Below are 16,261 nucleotides of genomic sequence, written 5' to 3'. Positions count from 1 at the left end.
CTATCTATCTATCTATCTATCTATCTATCGATATAGTGAATCAGATGTCTGAGCTATTGGCTCTAGAGGCAACAGCTACCATTTCTGGAAAGCATGTCATATGTAAGGCATATTGTCTATTTAGCAAGTTCAGCCATCATGGTGACCTCATCTGAACCCAGGGTATAGTATATTTACACAGTGTAATTATAGTATAGTAATTTACACAGTGTGTGCCATGTGTGCAGCCGGAACATGGATCTTGGCTTGTTGGCTCTTATTGACCCAGTTTCTAGAGACTGCTTAGGGCGATAGCAGAGAGGCACAGTGCACACACTCTGGAGCCAAGCGCTCTTGCTCACATGCTGGTTTCGACACTTCCGAGCATGTGGACCAAGCAGGCGGGTGTGAAATGACACTTAAAAGAATCTATTTTTATTATCCTTAAGAGTGTGTGAGAGAGAGAGAGAGGGAGAGAGAGAGAGAGAGAGAGAGAGAGAGAGAGAGAGAGAGAGAGAGAGAGAGAGAGGAGACCTGAAGCATTGGAAGCATTGGATCCCCGGAGCTGGAGTCAGAAGAGATTATGAACTGCCCAACATGGGTGCTGGGAAACAATCTCAGGTCCTCTGGAAGGACAGCAAGCTCTCTTAATCACGGAGCATCTCTCTAGCTCTGCAATGGCATGTTTTTGTTGTTCTCTGTGACGGCTTGTTTTAATGTCAACTTGCCACTAATTAGAATCGCCTGAATAAGGTCCATATCTGAAGCATGGTGATGATCGCCTTAACTGATGCGGGAAGACCCACCCTGGAAAGGGTGTGGCAGAAGGAAGAGCACCAAGACTCCTCCTGCTTTCTCGGCCTCCCTCTAGCCCAGAGGTGATCCGCCCCCTTGTTGCTGCTATTGATCCCTTGGCTGATGGCAGCGTTTCTTTCCACTGTTGACTCAGGACCGGCAGCACTCCAGGAACCTTTCAGAATTCAGGCATCAGACAGGGCAGCAGCTGAGATACCCAGATTGGAACAGCTACTGTGTTCTTGGCCTTTCAGTTGTGAGACAAGCGTTGGTACTATTTCAACACAAACTCCCTTATATATAAACTAGTACATGTATATATTTATAATGTCAATTTGTTAAATCAGATCGTCCTGCTGGCTCTGTTCCTCTAGAGATCCTTGACTAACAAGCTCCCGTTTTTATTCAAAGATCTGAATGATCATGAGATCGTGAGATCTCTGACTCCTGGGTGAGGGAAAGAAGAGAGACACTATTCTATGCTAAATGTGGACGGAAACACTTAACTTCAGAGCCCAGTGTAAGAGAGAAATGTGAGCTTTAGGGGAAGCAAATGCCAGTTTTGAAGAGAAAGGATTTAAGAGCATGGGCTCAACTCATTGCTTTATCCCAGCCTCCAACGTCAGCAGGCATTTCCAGAGAACCCTGAATGCCACTCAGATCAGCAGAGCAGGCAGCCTAACTGTGGATCTTCATCTCTTCTGTTCTCCCAAGGTCAATTCTCTAGTCTTAGCCTCAGCTTTGTAGCAGACAACTTGCAGGAGCCTTCTCTCCCCCTCCTTTTCTCTGTCCCCAACCCCAGCAGATCACACAGATCTCCTTCAACCCTCCTATCCACTCATCCTGCTATCCCCACCCCAACCCCAGCAGGCTTTCTCTGGGAACCCACCAGCCAAGCCTGACAGAGAAGCAAGTAGGCCAGCAGAGCAGGTAGACAAGCTTCAGATCTTCACTCTCCCCTTCTCCTGCATGTCCGGCCCCCCAGCTCTGGAGCAGACAACCTATGTGGCCTCTCCTCACTCTCCGCCCCTATTCCCAGGGGACCAAGCAGATCCTGGGAGAACAACCTGTTTTCCTCCCTCCTGTGGACACTCTCAGCCCCCACTCCTAGCCCATCCCCATTCCTAAGTGTTAACTCCCAATATCTAGAAAGACTTAACTGGAATCCCCAGTGGCCTCACCAATCAGGACCATAGATGAATTTCCTACCTGCCACCACACTCTCCTAAGAACCACAGAGGACAACATAGACCAAGGAACAAAACACTCACCCAACAAAGACAAGAAGACTAGATATCAAAACCTAGAATTATACTTTCCCCAAACCCATATGCCTAGATGCCGATGCAAAAACACAACCAGTAACATCCAGAACAATATGTCTGCATCAGAGCCCAGCAACACCATCACAGTAGCTAAAGCACAAGACAAGGACCTTACAATAGCCTTCGTGACTATGATGGCGGTCTTTAAAGAGACAATGAATAAATCCCTTAAAGAAATCCAATTGACACATGGGGCACAGGTCTTTAATCCTAGCACTGGGGAGGCAGAAACCTGTGGGTCTCTGAGTTCAAGGCCAGCCTGGTCTTCAGAGTGAGTTCTAGGACAGCCATGGTTATACAGAGAAACTCAGTCTCAAAAAACCATATTAAACCAAAAAACAAACAAACAAAAACAAAACAAAATACAGCAAACAAACAAACAAACAAAAAGCAAAAAACCAACTACCACCACCACCACCAACAACAACAAAAACATCCAAGAAATCTGGGATAGTATGAAAAGGCCAAATTTAAGAATAGTGGGAATAGAGAAAGAATGAGAAACTTAGGTCAAAGGCACAGAAAATATTTTCAACAAAATCATGGAAGAAAAATTTCCTAACCTAAAGAAGATGCCTATCAAGGTACAAGAAGGATATAGAATACCAAATAGGCTGGATCATAAAAGAAAGTCCGTTGAGCACATAATAATCAAAGCACTAAATGTACAGAACAAAGAAAGAATATTAAAAGCTTCAAAGGAAAAAGGACCAAGTAACATATAAAGGCAGACCTATTAGAATAACTCCTGACTTTCAATGGATCCTCAAAGCCAGAAGGGCCTGGACAGATGTGCTACAGACTCTAAGACAGCACAGATGTCAGCTCAGACTATTCAGCTGAAATTTTCCAAATTTTTTTTATCATAACAGATAGAGAAAATAAGATATTCTATGATAAAACAAAATTTAAGCAATATCTGTCTGTAAAAGCTACCCCTATAGAAGGTACTAGAAGGAAAACTGAAACCTAACGAGGTTAATCACACTAAGGAAAAGATAAAGAATAATGATCTCAAAAGAGGGGAAATACACACACACACACACACACACACACACACACACACACACACACACACAGAGAGAGAGAGAGAGAGAGAGAGAGAGAGAGAGAGAGAGAGAGAGAGAGAGATAATAAGAATCAACAGTCACAACTCACTAACATTTCTTTACATCAATGAATGGTCTCAATCCCCCAGTAAAGACACAGAATAGATGCGAAAACAGCATCTACCTTTCTGCTGCATCCAAGCAGAAGAAAGGAAAGACATCAAGGATAGATGTCACCTCATGGTAAAATGATGAAAAAATAAATTCCAAATGAATGGACCTAAAAAGCAAGCTGATATAGCCATTTTAACATTTAACAGAATTCGAACCAAAACTAATCAAAAAGAGATAGGGAAGGATGCTACATACTAATCAAAGAGAAAAATCTATTAGGAGGACATTGCAATTCTTAACATCTATGCACCAAACACAAGGGTACCTGAGTTCATAGAGAAAGACTACTACAGCTAAAATCGCTTATTGACCCCACACACTGATAGTGGGAGCTGTCAGTCCACCAACCACTCTCGCTCATAGATACATCGTCCAGACAAAAACTAAACAGAAATGCTGGAGCTAACTGACAGTATAAACCAAATGGACCTAACAAATGTTTACGGAATATTTCACCCAAGCACAAAAGAATACACCTTCTTCTCAGCACCTCATGGAACTTACTGCAAAACTGACCATGTATTTGGTCGCAAAGTAAGTCTCAGTAGATACAAGAAAATTGAAATAACACAGTTCAACTTATCTGACCACCGTAGATTAAAATTGATTACCAACATCAACAACAGAAACAACACAGAGTTTACAAACTCATGGAAACTGAATAACTCACCACTGAATGAAAAATAGGTTGACAGAAATTAAGATAGTAAAAATTTTCTAAAATTGAATGAAAATGAAGATATAACATACCCAAACTTATCGGACACATTGAAAGCGGTTCTAAGAGGCAAGTTCGTAGCACTAAGTGCCTTTACAAAGCTGGAGTGAGGAGACTAGAGAGATGGCTCAGAGGTTAAAAGCTCTGGCTGTTCATCCAGAGGACCTGGGTTCAATTCCCACACCCACATGGCAGTCCACAACTGTCTGTAACTCCAGTTCCGGGAATCGGACACCCTTACATGGACATACGTGCAGGCAAAAACACCAATGTGCATAAAAATAAATAAGTAGAATCAATTACAAAAATTGGAGTATCTCATGCTAGCAACTTAACAATACACCTAAAAATTCCAGAACAAAAATAAGATACCACACCCAAAAGCGACAGCAAGAAATAATCAAACTCAGGGCTGAAATGAATAAGATAGAAACAAGAAAACAGTACAAAGACTCAATGAAACAAAGCTACTTTGAAAAAAATCAATAAGATTGACAAACCCATGTCTGAATTAACTAAAAGGCAGAAAGAGTAGCAAAATTAGCAAAATTAGAAATGAAAAGGAGGACATAACAATAGACACCAAAAAATCCAGAGAATCATAAGGACATATTTTAAAAACCTGTGCTCTATTAAATTGGAAAATATTAAGAAATTAATAATTTTCTTGATAATACTACTTACCAAAGTTAAATCAAGATCAGATAAACAATTTAAAAAGGCCTATCACCTAATGGAAACAGTCATTAAAAGTTTCCCAACCCAAAACAGACAAACAAACAAAAAACCTGAGGCCAGATTGTTTTAGTAACATCTATCAGGCTTTCAAAGGAATTAATGCCAAGGAAATTAAAGTTAATGCCAATAAGTTAATGCCAATACTCCTCATTTTGTTTCTACAAAATAGAAACAGAAGGAACATTGCCCAATTTGTTTTACGAGGCCACAATTACCCTGATACCCAAATCAAATAAAGACCCAACAGAGAAAGAGAATTACAGACCAATTTTCCTTAGGAACACAGGGGCCAAAATTCTCAATAAAATACTCACAAACTGAACCCCAAAACACATCAAAAAAGATCATCCTCCATCATTAGTCAACTTCATCACAGAGATGCAAGGGATGGGTCAACATACGTAAATTTACCACACAAACAAAGTGAAAGAAAAACATTCCACATTATCATTTCATTAGATGTAGAAAAAAAAACCAACACCCCTTCATGATAAAAAATTCTGGAGAGGTTAGGCATAAAAGGGACGTACCTAAACATAATAAAGGCAGTTTACAGCAAGCCCATAGCCAATGTCAACTTAAATGGAGAGACACTCAAAGCAATTCCACTAAAATCAGGAAGAAGACAAGGCTGTCCATGCTCTCCATACCTACTCAATATAGTCCTTGAAGTTCTAGCTAGAGCAATAAGACAACCGAAGGGGATCAAGGAGATGCAAATTGGAAAAGAAGTCAAAATATCTTTATATGCAAATGATATGATAACATACATAAGTGAACCTAAAAATTCCACTGAGGAATTCCTACAGCTTATAAACACTTTCACCGAAGTAGTTGGATACAAAATTAACACACAAAAATCAGTAGCCCTGGCTGCTCTTCCAGAGGATGCAGTTTCAATTTCTAGTACCCACATGGCAGCTCATAACTGTCTGTAACCCCAGTTCTAGGAGGATCCAACACCCTCACATAGACATACATGCAGGCAGAACACAAATGCACAAAAAATTATAAAAAAATCATTTTGCTGGTCTGTGATGGTGCACACCTTTAATCCCAGCACTTGGGAGGCAGAGGCATGTGGACTTCTGTGAGTTAGAGGCCAGCCTGTTCTACAGAGAGTTCCACAGAGAAACTCTGTCTTGAAAATCAAAGCAAAAACAAACAAACAAGCAAACAAAAAAAATCAGTAGCCTTCCTATATACAAACGATCTTTCACAATAGCTTCAAATAGTGTAAAACATCTTGGGGGTAATTGTAGCCAATCCAACAAATGAAAGACTTGTATGCTAAAACCTTTTAAACACTGAAGAAAGAAATTGAAGAGGATATCAGAAGAATGGAAAGCTCTCCCATGTTTGTAGATTGGTAGGATTAATTTAGTGAAAATGGCCATTCTACAAAAAGTAATGTACAATTCAATCCCCATCAAAATTCCAACACAATTCTTCACAGATCTTGCAGGGACAATTATCAGCTTCACATGGAAACACAAAAATCCTGGAATAGCTGAAACGATCTTGAATAATAAAAAGGCTGCGCAAGGTACCACCATCCCTGATTTCAGGTTGTATTGTCACAAAAATAAACAGGTCGATTAATGGAATTGAATTGAAGACCTAGATATAAACCCACACACCTGAGTTTTGGTAAAGAGGCCAGAAAACACACATTGAAAATGGAAAATGGAAAATAGAAAGATAGCATCTTCAGCAAATGGTTCTGGGGAAAGTAGACCGTGTGTAGAAGAATCTAAAGAGGTTCATACTCATCACCTCACACACATCTCAACCCCAAGTGGATGTAAGACCTCAACAGAAAACAAATCCGGCAGCATCCGTGGAGGTTCCTGGTCTCGCCACGTGTGTCAGGGCTCCCTCCTCTTTTTAAATCTTTTTATTTTTTATTTTATTTTCTTAATATGTTTTCTTCTCTTTGTACCCTACAAGTCCTTTGTGCATATATTATGGCTTCGAGTTTAGTGTTTTTATGGAATATCTGTGTGCAGATGAGCAGGTCTCTGTTTCTTGTGCCTTCTCTTATGCCCTTTTTCTTCTGTGTTGTCCTGTTTTAATGTGTGAGTTTTTGTTTCATCTTATTATATTATTGTCTGTTAGAAGTCTGTTTTTTAATAAGAGACAGGAGGAGGTGTGACTGGACGGGAGGTGGGGAGGCGGGGAGGAGCCGGGGAGGCGGGGAGGAGCCGGAAGGAATGGAGGGAGGGGAAACCATAACCAGGACACATTGTGTGAAGAAAAAAAAAATCCATTTTCAATAAAAGGACAAAAAAATTACAAAAAAGCAGACCGGACAAAAAGAGAATGAGAGGCCCTCTGAATGGGATGAAAAATCACCTCCATGAAGTCAAGTGTCGGTGATTACACAGCCATGGGAAAACCAGTGTAAGCAATTATCCTCGGAGGGACTGTGGTCAGCTAAGCTTCAGGAAATCTCAGTAAGACCCCTAAGGCCCATGTCCAGTGGGCCCTGAGGAAACAATGAGTTAGGAATGTCAGAATTCTAAATTCCCAAACCAGCCAGGCTACTGCAGTCGCTAATCCTCCCGTGCCTCCATTTCCCTGCCTGCCGAATGCCATTGGTCTCCCAGGGTGATTTTGAGGGCTAACCAACAGAAAGGATTAGCGGCCCAACCACCATTCAAATTGCTAATAAATGTGGTATTTTGTAGCCAGTTATAAACCTTTTATATTCTTGGTTGGCATCCTACATCCCTGCCTGTCTTCTTCGGCTTTTCTCCCCGCTCCTTATGAAGGACCAGAGATAAAATGTCCATAAGGCGCTGTGTCTGGAGGTACAATTGCAATCTGGAGGTAGAGAGAATTGGTCATACTGTGAAATTTAAAGCAGTGGTGGTTCAGGGGAGAAACTCACCTAAGAGGCATCGCTAGCCTAGCAAACAAAGAAGCAGCTACAAAAAAAAAAAAATGCCATAGCAGATCCGAGCGTCACAATGCGATGTGGGTGTTGGTATACTGTGTTCAGGTCAGACAGTGCCTGGGCAAACGTAACAGAGAGATTCCAAAGGCTAAGAAAAAATAATAAACTTGCCAGTGTGTTGGAAATTAAAGTGATTACCTGAGCATAAATAATGAACACAATATTGATTGAAGTAAACGATGTACTGAGCTTTATAAATGTCATTTGAATAACTGATATTGTACTTTGCTGGGCTATGGTTTCATATGCATTCAGTTATGCATTTTAATGTCCCCCCCCCCACAGCAAACAGTCTTTCAAATCAGTATAAATTGCTGTGCCTAGCAGGCATGTCTTGATCTTTAGCTGCCATGACAACAGGATACAGAGAAATGCATTTTCATAACAATTGCTAGCAATGTTGAGAATCACTGTTACTTTGTGTCGGGGAACAGCTGGCTGCGGGGAGAAAACAGCATTGTTTCCCTTAACTTGAAAGCTTTTGTTGTGATAATTGAAAGAATAGGTAGAGAAATTGTTGTTTAAGGAGAAAGTAGGTAGGTGGGGACAAAGCCCTGGAGTGCAGGAGGTGGGTAGAGGAGGGAGAAGGGAGAGAGGGTGGGAGAGGGAGGGAGGGGGCAAAGAGGGAGAGGGAAAGAGGGGGGGGAGGACGGAGGGGACAGGGAGAATGAGGGAAATGGGGGGCAGGGAGGAAGAGGGAGAGAGTTGGGGGAGAGTGTTCCTGATGGTTTGCAGAAATGTGTTTTCTTCAGGTCTGTGGTTAGAGGCTTGGTCCTGTGTTGGGGTTGCAGTTTTTTGAACAGAGCTTGCCCAGTGTGGGGAAAGCCCTGGAGACCATCTCCAGCATGGTGCCGTGGCATGCACACGAGCAACAAATCTTGTTGCCTAGTCTCTGGTACTGCTGCCAGCTGGCTGTGCTTGTAGGCCCTTGGGGGTGTGCTTGTGAAGGGACCTTTGCATGCCTAGTGGCTTTGGTCCTTGTTTCCTAGCTTAGGATGAAGGCAGTTTTGCTTTGACCTTTGCTCTCACTGTGATGAGTTGCCTACCCACTCCTGGTCCCAAACCTCCAAACGGAGCCAAAGCAACTCCCGTCTCCCTCATTTTGTGTGTGTGTGTGTGTGGTTTGTGTGCCTGTGTGTCTGTGTTGAGACACAAGGTTGCTGCTGGGTGGCTTTTTGATCTTTTTGTATCTTAAATATCGAGGCAAGGTCTCTCATTGGGGCCACACTGGTGGTTCTGGCTGGTTCTGAGATTCCCTGACAAATTTCTGAAGGCTGGAATTACAGGCAGCCTTCATGGCCACCTGACTTTTATGACTCTGAGAATCCAACTATGTTCCTCACACATGCATCAAGTGTTGCATCCTCTAGCTGTCTCCCCAGCCTACATTTCTCTTTAGAAACGGATTCTCTCCAGTGTTTTGTTTTAGTGGCTTGAAGTGCTTTTACAGAGGTGAGAGATTACCCCGGGTCATCTGTGTGGGCCCTAAATGCATGCATAAATGTCCCTAGAAGAGGACCAAAGAGAGATTTGCTCTTTGGTGGAGAAGAAGCTTTGGAGACGCTGGACTTGGGTGAGACAGGGAGATTTTAGAAGGAACAGGAAGCAGACTCCCCTTGAGCCTCCGGGGAGCACTCTATTCTTTGATTTCAGCTGAGTGACATCTGCCCTCTAGAACTGTGCGAGGCTAAACTTCTGTCGTTTTAAACTACCAAGGGTGTGCTAGCCTGTGATCACAGGAAACAAAGCATGTCGCCACAGGGAAGAGAAGACAGAGAAGGTTAAAGAGGCTGGATGTCAAATCCTAAGGGGCTGAAGCTGGCCACAGGTCTGTGACAGCAGCAAAGGTCCTTGAAGGGTGCCCGGGTGTTGCCGATCTTTTTTTCTCATTTGTTTATTTTATATTATTTTTCTCATTTTTTCTTTCTGGTTAGTCACGTAAGTCCATGACACCAATTCCAGGCATAAAACATTTTCAACTTCTTCTCTTTTTCTGGGACACTGGGTCACCCTGGGACCCTTTATACCTTGGTGCTTCTTCGGGTCCTATCCTCTTGTGCCATATTCTCCTTGGATGATCCCTTCTACCCCCAGGACCTCAGTCATCCCCTCGATTGCTTCCACAGATCATTATCCACAGTTCTTCCCTCCTTTAATTCTAGGTTTATGATGGATTCTGCTCTTGTGTGTGAGCTTTCTGTAACAAAATACCTGAGTTAATCAACGTACAAAACAGAAAGCAGCTATTTATTTATTTATTATACAATATTCTGACTATATGTATGCCTGCAGGCCAGAAGAGGGCACCAGAACTCATTAGAGATGGTTGTGAGCCACCATGTGGTTGCTGGGAATTGAACTCAGGACCTTTGGAAGAACAGGCAATGCTCTTAACCGCTGAGCCATCTCTCCAGCCCCAGCAGCTTTATTTTGGTTTATATTTTTGGATTTCCAGTCCAGAGTTATCAACCCCATTACTTTTGGGCCTGTGATAAGGCAGTACATCTTGCTGGGACTGTGTGGCAGAGCAAACCATCCCTTCATGGTAGTTCAGGAAGAAAGAAAGAATCACCCTATTTGAACGGGTACTTCCTCAGAACTCCACCTGAGACAGTTGAAACTGGGAGGGATCCTCTAAGGCCAGCGGCCAGACAGAGCCTATAGGCTGGGTCACGCACCCTCTGGCCAACAGTAAGGACGTCATCACTGGTGGCTGGTGGAGTGCAGCTAGTGTAGCACGAGGTGGGGATCGAGTGGCTGAAACGCTCGTGAATGGCGGATTGGGATGAGGTAGACGGGAAGGGGTGCATCACCTGGGGTCTCATTTCCAGGATTTGTGGAGCTCATAGGATGGGGAGAATGTGAACAACGGAGCCAGATGGACCCTGGCTTTTCCCAGGTGGATGTAATTAGAGTGAATGACGGTGTCCGAATGGAATCCTGGGACTGGTCTTCAGGAATTGGGGCCCTAGGGACGGAATAGATGTGTAACGACACAGTACTACCCAACTTGTTTGCCTAAGAGAAGTTGTGAGTGGCTGACCAGAAGACACCGAGGCATTGACCTCAATAGGAAACCATGATTTCTGGGGCTGGAGAGATGGCTCAGTAGACGAACATGGACTGCTCTAGCAGAGGGCCTGGGTGTGGTTCCCAGTACCCACATGGTGGCTCACAACTGCTTGTAACTTTAGTTCCACGGCATCCCATGCCTTCTTTGGATCTTCCCAGCACCAGGTAATTTTCCTGTTCCCCAGCTGTATAATTGAAATTCTTGTTACTTTATAGTTGGGCTCCATTTTCCTCTAAAAGGTTTACTTTCCTTTTATGTGTATGAGTGTTGTGCTTACATGTATGTACATACACCACATACATGCAGTGCCCAGGGTACTGGCAATCGAACTCAGGTCCTGCTGGAGCAGAGGTTCTCAACCTGTGGGTCACAACCTCAATTCAACATTGGAGCTGAACGACCCTTTCACCAGGGTCGCCCAAGACCATCATAAAACACAATTATTCACAATACGTTTTGGAACAGTAGCAAAATTACAGTTATGAAGCAGCAATGAAAATAATTTTATGGTTGGGAGTCACCATAACATGAGGAGCTACATTAAAGGGTCACAGCATTAGGAAGGTTGAGAACCACTGTGTTGGAGCAATGCTAGTTCCTGAGTACTGAGCCAACGCTCCAGTCCCTAAAATATGCACTTCTGTGTCTTTCATGTTACTCCATCCTGTCATGAAGAAGGAAGCCCTATGTCTGGCAAACCGTCTTCTTTGGGTTCTGGAGGAAGCTGCTAGTTCCATACTTGGAAATCCTGCTATAGTTAGAATCCCATTGTACCAGATGTCTACGTAACAGGCTGTATCATACAAGGTTGTTAACTCTGAGTTAACAGGACAGTGTTCTACAGTCAGCGCAGGCTGTGGTACAAGCAGCCCCGGGACTGTACAACCAGGGAATACCTACCAGTGACTGGAGACAATGATGCAAGCCACACTGAACCATAGCATAGATAGAAGACTTCAGACTTCTGTGATCTGGAGACTATAAGACAAATGGAGGAGTCTCTTGGCAGGACAATTGACCTTGACATTGACGTTTTATACAACAGCCAGGGAGAAATAGGGTGGCATTTGGTGTCCCTCTGGGATGCCTCTTGGTCCATCCTTGGCCAGCTATGATGCTATGTGGGCAAGTGAAATGGCCTTGATCTGAGACAGGCATGGTGACCAGGAACAAGGGCCCGTGACTTGTCAGCAAATGGCCCGAGAGGTCTGCCCAGGCGGGCTTTGAGGTTGAGTGTGTTGTGGAGGGATTGTGGAGGAGGGGACCGTGGATAGTCGTTGTGGTTCCAGTGCCAGCTACTGAGTGGCAGCTGTTGTCCATTAACCCTCCTTTTCAGATATGGCTCTGGGTGTGGGATAAGCCATGCACTGCGGTTGGTGATATGTGCTGCCCCTCTGCCCGGTTGGGTTTTTGATCAACTTGATACAAGCTAGGGTTATCTGAGCAGAGAGAGTCACAAATGAGAAAATGCCGTCTTATGATTGGCCTTTAGGCAAGCCTGTGGGGGCATTTTCATCATTAGTGATTGAGCTGGGAGGGCCCAGCCCCCAGCCCACGGTGGGTGGTGCCAACCCTGGCCAGGTAGTCCTGAATGGTACGTGCAAGACTGAGCAAACCACGCATGACGAGTGAGTAGCATCCTCTATGGCCTCTGCTTCAGATTTTTTTTTTTTTTTTTTTTTTTTTTTTTTTTTTTTTTTGGTTTTTCGAGACAGGGTTTCTCTGTGGCTTTGGAGCCTGTCCTGGAACTAGCTCTGTAGACCAGGCTGGTCTCGAACTCACAGAGATCCGCCTGCCTCTGCCTCCCGAGTGCTGGGATTAAAGGCGTGCGCCACCATCGCCCGGCCTCTGCTTCAGATTTTGCCTTTAGGCTCCTAAATTGAGTTCCTGCCTTTGCTCCCCTTATTTATAAGCCAAAAATAAACCCTTTCTTCCTACATTATTTTTGGTCTCAGTGTTTTTGTCATAGCAACAGAAGCCCTAAGTCACCATCTGATTCTTCTCTGAGAAGGGAGCTGCCAGTAGATGGCAAAAAACACAAAATACCCCCCAAACAAAACAAAACAAAACACACAAAACAAAATCTAATACAAATGTCTTAGGGCTTTCTTTAGCTGTTGATGACCCCTTTGTGCTTCCAAGGGCAGCTTAACCAATGACAGAGCTGTGGCATTTCATCCTGCTGTGCTCTGTTTCTACCCTGATAGACCATTAGCATTCAAAACCCCCCATCACTTTGGCTGAGCTCTGATAAGTACGTGCTCCCCATCCCAACAGATTCTCTCTGTATAGCCCTGGCTGTCCTAGAACTCATTCTGTAGACCAGGCTGGCCTTGAGCTCAGAGATTTGTTGGTCTCTGCCTCCCAAGTGCTGGGATTAAAGGCGTGCATGTCCACGCCTGGCCTGTGCTACTGTTTAACTCCTCTGATTCTGTCTTTTGCTTTCCAAAAATGTTGACTCAGAGTTACTGTGAGATATGGGATGTTCCGGGAAATCCACAGTTTCTAAGTTTCTTCCCCTGATGGGGAAATAGTTCTGAATCCAAAGAAGAAAGTGTCTAAGTAGCCGGTGTTCCGCGAACAGTTTTGAACTACTTCTCAGTGATCGGACTTCATTCTCAGAAGGGGTGAGTTGATCAGGGTCAGTCTTGCAACTGGGATTCATTCCCAGTAAAACTGTGACAAAGGAGAGAGAGATCTTTTGCTAATGGCCAACTGGACTCCATTTGTCCATCTGTGAGCTCACAGATGGGGGTGGTGGTGGGGCGGTGGTGGGGTGTGTGTGTGACAAACTAGATTGTTTTTAGATATGAGTTCAAATCCCAACTCCTTCCCTAGTGGCTGCGTAGCTGGTTGAGTTATTTGAATTCTCTGCTTCAACTTTCTCATTGTAAGACAGACCCATAAGCTGTCACTGAGGAGTTAGTTGCAGGAATTAGGATAAGAACATCAAGTCCTTGCACCGGATCGGAAGCTGTCAGCTCCTAGCTCGTGTATGTTTTAAAATTGTATCTTTAGCTCCTTTCCATTTTTATGTGCCCAGTCTATCCTTTCATGGAAGAAAGGAATCAATACTCTCCCATTAAGGCTTTAGGGACTTAATGTGTTGGTTCTTTCCGGGGAAATGGCATTTTTAAAAGGAAGAGAAGGGGTGTCTGAATTAAGGAACAGCTTGGTGATGGATGGCCGATGGACAGCGTTTGGAGGGAACGGGGCCCTGAGGTTAAGTCTGATAAAGAAAAACACTTCACATTTGGGTGAAGCTGGCTTTCTCAGTTTTTGATGAAGAGGGAGGATGGAACTTTGCATACAAGGAGGCCAACCTCCTCACCTCCTCCCTCCTCCTCAACTCCTCCCTCCTCTCTGCTCCTCACCTCCTCCCTCCTCCACACCTCCTCACCTCCTCCTCCTCACCTTTCCCTTTCTCCTCACCTTTTCCCTCCTTCCTGACTCTTTGCTCCTCACCTACTCCTTCCTCCTCACCTCCTCCCTCCTCTCTGCTCCTCCCTCCTCTCTGCTCCTCACCTCCTCCCTACTCACCTTCTCCCTCCTCCCTAACTCCTTCCTCCTCCTCATCTCCTCCTCAATTCCTCCCTCCTCTCTGCTCCTCACCTCTTCCCTTCTCCCTCCTCTCCACCTCCTCCCTCCTCCCCACCACCTCCCACCAGCCATGTTGAGCAGAGTTTGCCTACAGCTTGCTCTTTTTTTCCGAGTGGGACAACTGAAATATCTTCTAGCTATTTGTTCCAGTAGTTCAATATAAATTCTTGGTTATATCAAATATTTGATATTTTAGGAAACCAGTCTTGTTAAATTAAAGTGCATAAGATGGCATTTTAAGGTCACCTTGGTATGATCAAACATGATGCTGACATTTACAGTCCTTTTCCATTGCTCCTTACATCTTTCCTTGCCAGTTAAACCCAGAGTTTTCAAATTTAAAGGAGTTTAAAATCTAATGATACAATTATAAATATTGTCTATAAATTTCTAAGTGCCCACTAATTTTCCTGCAATCCCAAACTCTTCATATGTCCCCTTCCAGTCATCTGAAAAAGTGAAATTGTTGGTATAATATCACCTGCTGATGTGGAAACCAGTACAAATATTAAATATTGTACATATTCTTTCATTTTATAGAATTTATTCATATTATATGACTTTACATTACTAAAAAAGGAAGCCACAGTGAGGGTCTGTTATCTGTCCTCCACGGTGCAGGGGTGGTAGTGGTGTCTGTACCCTGCCTCCTTAGCCAGACTGGGGGGGATGTATGTACCCTGTTTCCTCACCCTGGCTGGGGGTGCCTGGACCCTGTTTCCTCATCCTGACTGGGGATGCCTGTACTATGCTTCCTCACCCTGACTGGGGGTGTCTGTACTATGCTTTCTCACCCTGACTGGGGGGGTTCCTGTACCCTGCTTCATCACCCTCAGGGGAGGTTCCTGTACCCCACTTTCTCACCCTGACTGGGGGTTCCTGTACCCTGCTTCCTCACCTTGACTGAAGTGTGCGTGTACCCTGCTTCCTCACTCTGACTGGGGGAGTGCCTGTACCCTGCTTTCTCACCCTGACTGGGAGTGTGTGTATCCCGCTTCCTTACCCTTACTCTGCCTCTATACCAGACAACCTGATTTCAATCTCTTCCTCCCAGAAGTTCCCCATTGAAACTAAAATGGAAGGAGGAAGCTTCCTCCACAGCTGCCTGGGTCTTCATTTCTTAGGGGGATCTGGGAAATTGCTAGCAATTACCTTTGGTTGGAGGAGGGGTCAAAACAGACACGGCTTGGGCCCAATGAAAGTGCCAGGCTTTGCTCTGTCGTGTCTTACCTAACCTTGACCACTCTTCTGCAGGAGGCGGAGACCTTTTAGTCTCCAGGGTTTACAAGAACCTCAGACTCTGTCCACTGTCCTTCCATCCCTATGGAGTTGAGTGAGCTGTGATAGAGACAGACAGATGCCTCATAACGATGGTTGGACAGGACTTTTATTACTTCATTTTTACTACTGAAACGTATCTTAAACAGAAATTAGAAATAAAAATTTAAAGACTTCTAATGTTAATTGAAGGCAAAATAAAACAGAGCTTTGTGGAGACCCGATTGTCTCGTAGAATGACTTTGGTCCGTAGTGTCAGGTCCTCTTGGTCTACAGGTCAGGAGTCCTTCAGTTTTTAACTGGAGAGTGATGACTCAGATCTCATACAATGTGTTTCTATTCCAGCTAAAGAGAAACCCTGCTTGTCACACGCTTATAACTCTGACAGAATGCCTGAGGACGTCATTTTAAAGGAAAGGAGGGTTTATCCTGGCCCATAGTTCCCAAGGTTGGCTTCATGGCTTTGCAGCCTGAGGTGAGGCTGACAGACAGGGAGTAAGTACATCATGGAGTACAGAACTTACCTCATGGTGGCCAAGGAGCAAAGGAAGACTTAGAGGCAGGATGCAGAGT

The sequence above is a fragment of the Microtus pennsylvanicus genome, chromosome 6 (assembly GCF_037038515.1).
Source record: "Microtus pennsylvanicus isolate mMicPen1 chromosome 6, mMicPen1.hap1, whole genome shotgun sequence".
NCBI lineage: Eukaryota > Metazoa > Chordata > Mammalia > Rodentia > Cricetidae > Microtus > Microtus pennsylvanicus.
Note: the sequence above shows the minus strand (reverse complement) of the source record.